Source organism: Schistocerca cancellata, chromosome 4 (assembly GCF_023864275.1).
Source record: "Schistocerca cancellata isolate TAMUIC-IGC-003103 chromosome 4, iqSchCanc2.1, whole genome shotgun sequence".
Taxonomy (NCBI): Eukaryota; Metazoa; Arthropoda; class Insecta; order Orthoptera; family Acrididae; genus Schistocerca; species Schistocerca cancellata.
Window position 1 is genome coordinate 220,368,575 of NC_064629.1, and position 8,727 is coordinate 220,377,301.

At 43.5% G+C, this 8,727-nt stretch overlaps 1 non-coding gene across 1 annotated transcript; it reads left to right on the plus strand.

The window, feature by feature from the left end:
* Positions 1–7,123: 7,123 nt before the first annotated feature.
* On the plus strand, positions 7,124–7,226 carry LOC126186586 (U6 spliceosomal RNA). Its single transcript, XR_007537653.1, has one exon. It is a non-coding gene; the product is annotated as a U6 spliceosomal RNA (small nuclear RNA).
* Positions 7,227–8,727: the final 1,501 nt, after the last annotated feature.

Sequence of the window (8,727 nt, forward strand, 5' to 3'; positions counted from 1 at the left end):
ATGCAAAGTTTAATATTGTAAATTCACCCGTGGAGGAGTGTTTGCTGAGGAGTTCAAATAATAAGTTATTAAATCAATCTTGAATCGCCGGCCGGAATGGCCGTGCGGTTCTAGGCGCTAAAGTCTGGAGCCGTGCGACCGCTACGGTCGCAGGTTTGAATCCTGCCTCGGGCATGGATGTCTGTGGTGTCCTTAGGTTAGTTAAGTTTAATTAGTTCTAAGTTCTAGGCGACTGATGACCTCAGAAGTTAAGTCGCATAGTGCTCAGAGCCATTTGAACCAATCTTGTATCACGAACCACGTCCTATGTCACTCACCTCTATAGGAACCTGTACCTTTTACAATATTATTCTGAGTTTTCAGTTTTTGAAAAAGTGAAAGATGTTAAATAATTGATTACCATAATTAAAAGTGCAGCTAAATTTTCTGTAGCTACAGGGAATGTTTTTGCGAATAATCTTCTGAGTAAAGTGCTCCACGTGGTAGTTAAAAAATTTGTGATGATGTGTGTAGGCGTACATAACTTTTACACATTTTGTTATTACTGTTTATCATTGAAGGAATTGATCAAGAAAAGTATTCTAAGACTGAACGGCTTTATTGTCCCTCTTGATAAAGTAAGTTAACCGGTGAGCCACAGTAAATATTCGTGAAACACGTAATTAATTATTTCTGAATTAGTTTTTTTTTTTAAATCGTGAGTTGGATTAACTTGTTTAAACCCTAACAGATCCAGGGACTCTATGCACAACTGAAATCCTGCCCTAGGTAAAGGTTTACATATTATCTATGAAAACTGTTAATGTTTGTGTGAAGTAGGTCGTTTCACTGAGCTGTAGCAGATACCAGCTGTGTTCGTGGCTAGTCATGTTGCTAATACATGCTAGAGTGTGCTGTTGTTTGCGTGTTTATTTACCAGAGTTCTACTGAAAGAGAAGATTACTTCAGCAGATAAATAACCATCTTTAACCCACATTTAGCTGAAGTTACTTTTGCCTAAATATAGGGTGGCGATAGATTTAATTTTCGCGGCCACAAATTTTGTTTCTTAAACAATGTAGCGTTGGTTCGACTTCCGTTCGACTAACTTTGTCCTTTTCGATGCTTAACCCTTCAGGAGACGGATTACATCTGATTACTTTCCATAAGCACACGCGATCACGGTCAACTTAAAAATTCTGGTAAACCGGTAGCATTGTAGTGTGCCTTTGTTATTGTAGTAAGCTTCTAAAGTGGTAGAACTTCACCATGAGGGACGGGCGGGTAGGAAGTCTTCCAGGCGATCAGATACCGGCTTTCACACACCTGATGCGCTCATGTTCGCAATATCGGACCCGGATACTCCACACCTATTGCAACGCGATAACACCCTCGGCGGCGTCCATCCGCGCATCAACAAGAAACTGTTTACTGTCTCATAACGCGCAGAAAACCACACGTGACGCAGTTAAATAAGAGGACATATGAAAGCATAACTTGCAGAGGATGCACAGAGATCCCCTGCGAAGCAATATAACAGCGTATTGCACTGTTCTGCAAGCCCTTTAGTAATCATTAACCCCGGCAATACCAATGCATTCTTCATACCGAGCATTACCAACGGCGGTGGGATGAAGGGGGTAGAGGAGGGGGCTTGTGAGGTGAGGTACCACAAGCCCATTCTAAAAAAAACAACAAAATTTGTTAAGTGTTCTTGAATTACACTACTGGCCATTAAAATTGCTACACCAAGAAGAAATGTAGATGATAAACGGGTATTCATTGGACAAATACATTATACTAGAACTGGCATGCGATTACATTTTCATGCAATTTTGGTGCATAGGTCCTGAGAAATCAGTACCCAGAACAACCACCTCTGGCCGTAATAACGGCCTTGATACGCCTGCGCATTGAGTCAAGCAGAGCTTGGATGTCGTGTACAGGTACAGCTGCCCATGCAGCTTCAACACAATACCACAGTTCATCAAGAGAAGTGACTGGCGTAGTGTGACGAGCCAGTTGCTCGGCCACCATTCACCAGACGTTTTCGATTGGTGATAAATCTGGAGAATGTACTGGCCAGGGCAGCAGTCGAACATTTCCTGTATCCAGAAAAGGCCCGTACAGGACCTGCAACATGCGGTCGTGCATTATCCTATTGAAATGTAGGGTTTCGCATGGATCGAATGAAGAGTAGAGCCACGAGTCGTAACACATCTGAAATGTAACGTGCACTGTTCAAAGTGCCGTCAATGCGAACAAGAGGTGACCGAGACGTGTAACCAATGGCACCCCATACCATCACGCCGGGTGATAGGCCAGTATGGCGATGACGAATACACGCTTCCAATGTGCGTTCACTGCGAAGTCGCCAGACACGGATCCGACCATCATGATGCTGTAAACAGAACCTGGATTCATCCGAAAAAATGGCGTTTTGCCATTCGTGCACCCAGGTTCGTCGTTCAGTACACCATCGCAAGCGCTCCTGTCTGTGATGCAGCGTCAAGGGTAACCGAAGCCACGGTCTCCGAGCTGATAGTCCATGCTGCTGCAAACGTCGTCGAACTGTTCGTGCAGATGGTTGTTATCATGCAAACGTCCCCATCTGTTGACTCAGGGATCGAGACGTTGCTGTACGTTCCGTTACAACCATGCGGATAAGATGCCTGTCATCTCGACTGCTAGTGATACGAGGCCGTTGCGTCCAGCACAGCGTTCCGTATTACCCTCCTGAATCCACAGATTCCATATTCTGCTAACAGTTATAGGATCTCGACCAACGCGAGCAGCAATGTGGCGATACGATAAACCGCAATCGCGATAGGCTACAATCCGTGTTGTGCGTTGGCAGGAGAGCCAACACCGGTATGAGAGGAAGCCGAAAGGCACGCGTTTTAGGTCACGCAGGCTGGCGTGAGGTCTGGAACAGGTCAAGGAAATTAGACTTTAGAAAAACGGACATAGCTGCTGTAATACTTAACTTTAATTCATTATTGGTGAACGTCGCTCTTGACTGTACATTATTTACAATATCAATAGTAACAGAACATGGTGCCTTGCTAGGTCGTAGCCAATGACGTAGCTGAAGGCTGTGCTAACTACCGTCTCGGCAAATGAGAGCGTATTTTGTCAGTGAACCATCGCTAGCAAAGTCTGTTGTACCACTGGAGCGAGTGCTAGGAAGTCTCTCTAGACCTGCCGTGTGGCGGCGCTCGGTCTGCAATCACTGATAGTGGCGACACGCGGGTCCGACGTATACTAACGGACCGCGGCCGATTTAAAGGCTACCACCTAACAAATGTGGTGTCTGGCGGTGACACCACAATCCGACCTTTATCAAAGTCGGAAACGTGATGGTACGCATTTCTCCTCCTTACACGAGGCATCACAACAACGTTTCACCAGGCAACGCCGGCCAACTGCTGTTTATGTTTGAGAAATCGGTTGGAAACTTTCCTCATGTCAGCACGTTGTAGGCGTCGCCACCGGCGCCAACCTTGTGTGAGTGCTCAGAAAAGCTAATTATTTGCATATCACAGCATCGTCTTCCTGTCGGTTAAATTTCGCGTCTTTAGCACATCATCTTCGTGGTGTAGCAATTTTTATGGCTAGTAGAGTATATTAATATACTGTTTAAAGAGGTACTGATGTGTAAGTAGGTTCAAGAACCTGAAGGTATCTTGTCGCATTATCAGTGCACCTTAAAAGGGGAGTACGTTATGCTCTGAAGAAAAAATTTACAAAGTGCAGGTATCATTCATTGATGTAAACTTTTACTATCGGCATACTTTTTAAAGAAATATTGATGTGTCAGTATGGCCCTGAACCTGGAAATACTGAATAAGACATTGAATGGGGGAAGTGAATTGGAGAAAGCGAGCACTCTGCCAGGCCCGCTGTAGGTAATCGTCAAATGATTTGATTAAGGGGAGGTGAGTGGACGCTTAAGTAGCGCCACACCATCACGATGACGCCGTACTTTCACCGTGCCGGCACGGCACATGGGCCCACATCTCTGTCGTGGCCAGGGCGAGAGGATCAGAAGACAGCGAGACCGTTATAATTTTGTTATTAATAATTATATGCTGTCCAGCCGTGCAGGATCCTAACGGCTCCATTTCTACATCGACATCTAAATCTATGGTTCGCAAATTACTCTGATGCGCATGGCAGAGGATACGTTCCATTGTACTAGTTAATAGGGCTTTCCCGTGTTCCATCACGCATGTAACGTCGGACGAATAACTGCTTAAAGCCTTGTGTGAGCGCTGTAATTAGTGTGGTCGTGTCGTCGCGATCCCTATGGGAGTGATGTGTAGGGAGTCGAAAAAACCTGTGACCATTAGTGCAGCCGTTCTTTGTATGCGTTCAGTGTCCCCATTTAGTCCTATCTGGTAAGGATCCCACACATTTGATTAATATTTTTGGATGGGTCGAAAGAGTATTTTATATGCTATCTCCTTCCTAGGCTGGTTGCATTTGCCTAATATTCTACCAACCGTCTGCTACCGGCTTTACCTACTATGTAATTGTTCCATTTCTTAGTCGTACAAGTTGTTACACCGAGCTGTTTGTATGAGTTGATAGATTCCACATGTGACTCGTTGATAGATCTACTGTAGGTATAGGATGCCACGTTTTTTTGTTTTGTTAAGTGCATGATTCTACTTTACTGAATGTTTACATCGACATCTACATACATACTCCAGAATCTATCGTACGGTGCATGGGGGAGAGGACTCTGTACCACTACAAGTGATTTCCTTTCCTGTTCCACACGCGAATAGAACGAGGGAAAAACGACTGTCTATATGCCTTCTTATGAGCCCCGATTTCTCATGTCGAATCTCCGTCGTACTTACGTGAAATGCATGACGGTGGCTGTAGAATAGTTCTGCAGTCAGTTTCAAATATTGGTTCTCTAAATTTTTTCAGAGGATTCTGGATTCCAACGGCCCCCGTAGCCTAGAGTACGAAAGGACATATAATTTTCCCTCGGCCGCCTCGTCTTGTACATCTACTTACTAATAGGCTTATCTGCAGCAATAATTTTTTTTTATTTATATATTTATTTATTGGTCTGGTGTTAGACATGTGGCCAGAGAAGTGAGTAAATACAGATCTAGTGTACAATATGATATATATTACCACTCAAGAGTAATTTGCAGAGTATCCGTGTAGATGTAGATATAGATAAACGACGTATTGGATATTAGAAATCGTATTTTGACTGGAAAAAAGTTTTATGGTAACTTGTGCAGCGTTCATAAAACATACAGTTGAGCGGTGCTAGAAACACAGTGTACATTTAAGCCGGCGACCTCAGTTCTTCCTCTATCTGCTGTTACCGCCACAGTTTAATATAGTCAATTAAATTATGAATTCAGTTATCGTAGGCCATCAATGCTGCCAATAAGCGTTTCGATATGGGAACGTTTGTCTTGGTGTAATATGAGGGAAAGTAGATTATGATATGAAAGCGGCTTCACTTAACAAATCGCGCGATGCAACCCATTTAGTTCCGCGACTGGGGACGCCAAGTTGCGCAGCGAGAGTTTCCCATAGCTCATTAGTATTAAGGTGGCAGCCACTGTTGCGAGGTGAGCTGTTGGTAGCTCGGTGAGCTCCGAATCGATATTCGGAGCGGGCCCTGAGCGCTTCTCAAAACTTTGAGAGAGAGTCGCTAGCCTTGGGGGGGGCGGCTTCCGACGCGCTCATCGGCTTGTGGAGCGCCGCCTGTTACTACCAGCCAATTACTCTTTTGTCTCCCCTGCCTACGTGCATCATCTTTGCATCTCCTATGTATTGAGTTCCGGAATACCGGTAACAGGAGACACTAAAGTTGTTGCTTCCACTTCTGTCGTGCAATTTACACGGAAGAGGAAGGTATCAGAACAGATTTCAGAAATAAACTGTAAGGAAGATTAAAAGAAAGGCTCTTGCGCTTAAACACAACACATTTTTTTCTGATTAAATACTTCTACACTTAGCCTAGTTATTTAAAAGTAGCAGAAATGAATTAGAGACCGATGTCTAATAATCTTGCTTGAATATTGTGTCTTCCGAAGTGTAATCAAAGTATGAAAGCATATAAAACAGCCGTTTGAAAATAACGTGACAATTTAAATGACGTTGAGTAATAAAACGAAAAGCTGTAAGTGTCATTGCAGAAGGTAACACAAACTGATAGCGACACGCAAGGGGGGAAAATGAAGTTAGCTGTTATTTCGTCTGTGTGAAATTAGTTTTAATTTATGCATTATGAGAGCACTAGGTAATTACAGCAAAATCAGTTTTAAAAAAAATGGTTCAAATGGCTCTGAGTACTATACGACTTACCTTCTGAGGTCATCAGTCCACTAGAACTTAGAACTACTTAAAACTAACTAACCTAAGGACATCACACACATCCATGCCCGAGGCAGGATTCGAACCTGCGACCGTAGCGGTCGCGCGATTCCAGACTGTAGCGTCGAGAGCCGCTCGGCCACCCGGCCGGCTCAGTTTTAAAATGTAATACTTTCTTTTATTCTTTCACCTGTAACTAAAATCAGCTTCACAATTTTAACTGTCGTAACATATGTATCACATTATATCTGTGAGGTTTATTTGATCTTGAATTATAGAAATTGTGTTAATCAAACTGTTTTCTTTTCCTCGTACCAAAAGTGATATGCCACAGGTGAACCAAACGTAGTGCGTTGTTGGTTGACTTTCAGGTTTCGGTCTGCAAGATAATCAGGAGACAGACACTCCAGTTCTGTTTTACTTTTGCTTCAATGGCCTTGTTATTTTGAAACCTGACATACTTGGTCCTTTCTTTGTTTTCTCATATTCTTTCTAAATATTATTCTCATTACAGATATCGGGATCCTTCTTTAGTGTTGATAATTGTTTCTTATTCTGTGTCATGGAGAACAGGGAAATGAAAGTAATAAGAAATATTTTTTGCCCTGCAGCGGAGTGTTGTCCTATTACATCATTCATGGCTGTTTGAAATGGTCGCCGGTCCGAAACTAAAACGCAGAACCTTAGCGTTTCGCGGGCAGATGGTCTGCTGACAGTCCAGTCAAGTCGGAGAGAAGTACTGATGGAAATAAAGCTGTGAGAGCTGGTTGCGATTCGTGCCTCGATGCAAGTACTCGCTTCGGCAGTACATATACTAATACTGAAACTATACAGAGAATTTTAGCATTGCTTCTATGCAAAGATAAAATGAAAAGTAAAAATTACAGAGATTTCAAAAATAGCCCAGTCGGCAGAGCATTTGCCCGTGACTGTGTAGCACACAGTTTTAATCCGCCAGGAGGTTTCAGGCGAATGTTGCTCTGTAAAACGAGTCTGATGCCTTCTTCGGTGTGTGACAGATCGGTGTAAGTGTTCTGGTGCTGCCTAAGATTTCTTGACCCTAATAACCGCTTGGGGCAATGATTGTTTCTTTGAAAATGGTGGCATATAAGTGGCCCATGTGCAAAGTCATGTATGGCAATTTTAGACAATCTTAAAACTATAGATGAATTGCATTACTCGGATTATCTGAACATTCACACGTACGTCAATTAACAGACCTCTGAAAAACATTAGGTAAGCAAACATTATAGACATATTCATTATGGCATATTTCAGACATCGTAGCAAATATTACGCTTTGATGAATGCAGCGATGCGTTTTTACATGGATTCAGAGAGGTATTCCTGGAGCTGAAGAGTCATCTTGACCCAGAACTCGTTTACTGCCGCTGACATCTCACGGAGATAACTCCAACTGGGTTCAAGGCATGAAAATGACGCTCGATGGTTTACCTTGTGTGCTCAATAGTATTATGGCCAGGTGACCTCGAGGTCCACAAGTGTTCCTCAATCAATTCGTACAGAATTACCGATCGATCGGAGCCCTTATAGGAAAGGCGAAGCATCGCTTTATGTTGCGTTTAATGCGTTCATATTTTGCCTTCGTTATGTACCAGGGTGAACCATAACTCATTAGTGAAGACGATATTGTTTTCACGGTATGCTTTGGGAGATCATTGAGAGTGTTCGCATGCTTATGTTCTGGCAATGTCCCACGACGAGAAGCACACGTATTGGACGAACTTATGTCACCCATAGCGAAAATGTGCTCACTGGTAATTGACGTAAGTGACTTCGCTAGTTATTTAGTCCGTATATCAATTATTACACTCTACTATACACTTGGTCCTCTATACTTTCTTGCCTACAACTGGCTATGAATGGTTTGCCGAATCGAGGTACCCACGGTACGCCCTTGAAACGGTGCCACGTGAGGAACTCAGTGTGTGTCTGGACGATCTCGATGATGATGTGCTCCATGTGTAGGACACCGACTCCTGGTCTCGATGAAATGCACAGATATCCACGCTGTACTCGAGCGGCTCACCGATAGCCTGCACGAAGTCTCAGCCAAATTATCCCATTAGGCGTAGCGCCTGGAACGCTCTCGGTGCAAAGTTAATGCTGTCTCCAATTAAATGGTTCACCACCTCGGTTTAGGATGATGCCTCCTGTTTTCAAACGTTTGTGTTGTTGGTGAGTTATATGGTGACATTAGCGACTGATATTACTTAGTGTCTGCTAGAATACGTGCGGAAAACGGCGTTGCCGTTCAACGTCGGTTTGTACTGAAATGAGAGCTGCATTCTTCTACAGCGACGTACATCTGGAAGTTATGTAATAATTATGCGACAGGGGCTACATCTGTCATCCAGGCATACGAGTGTATTG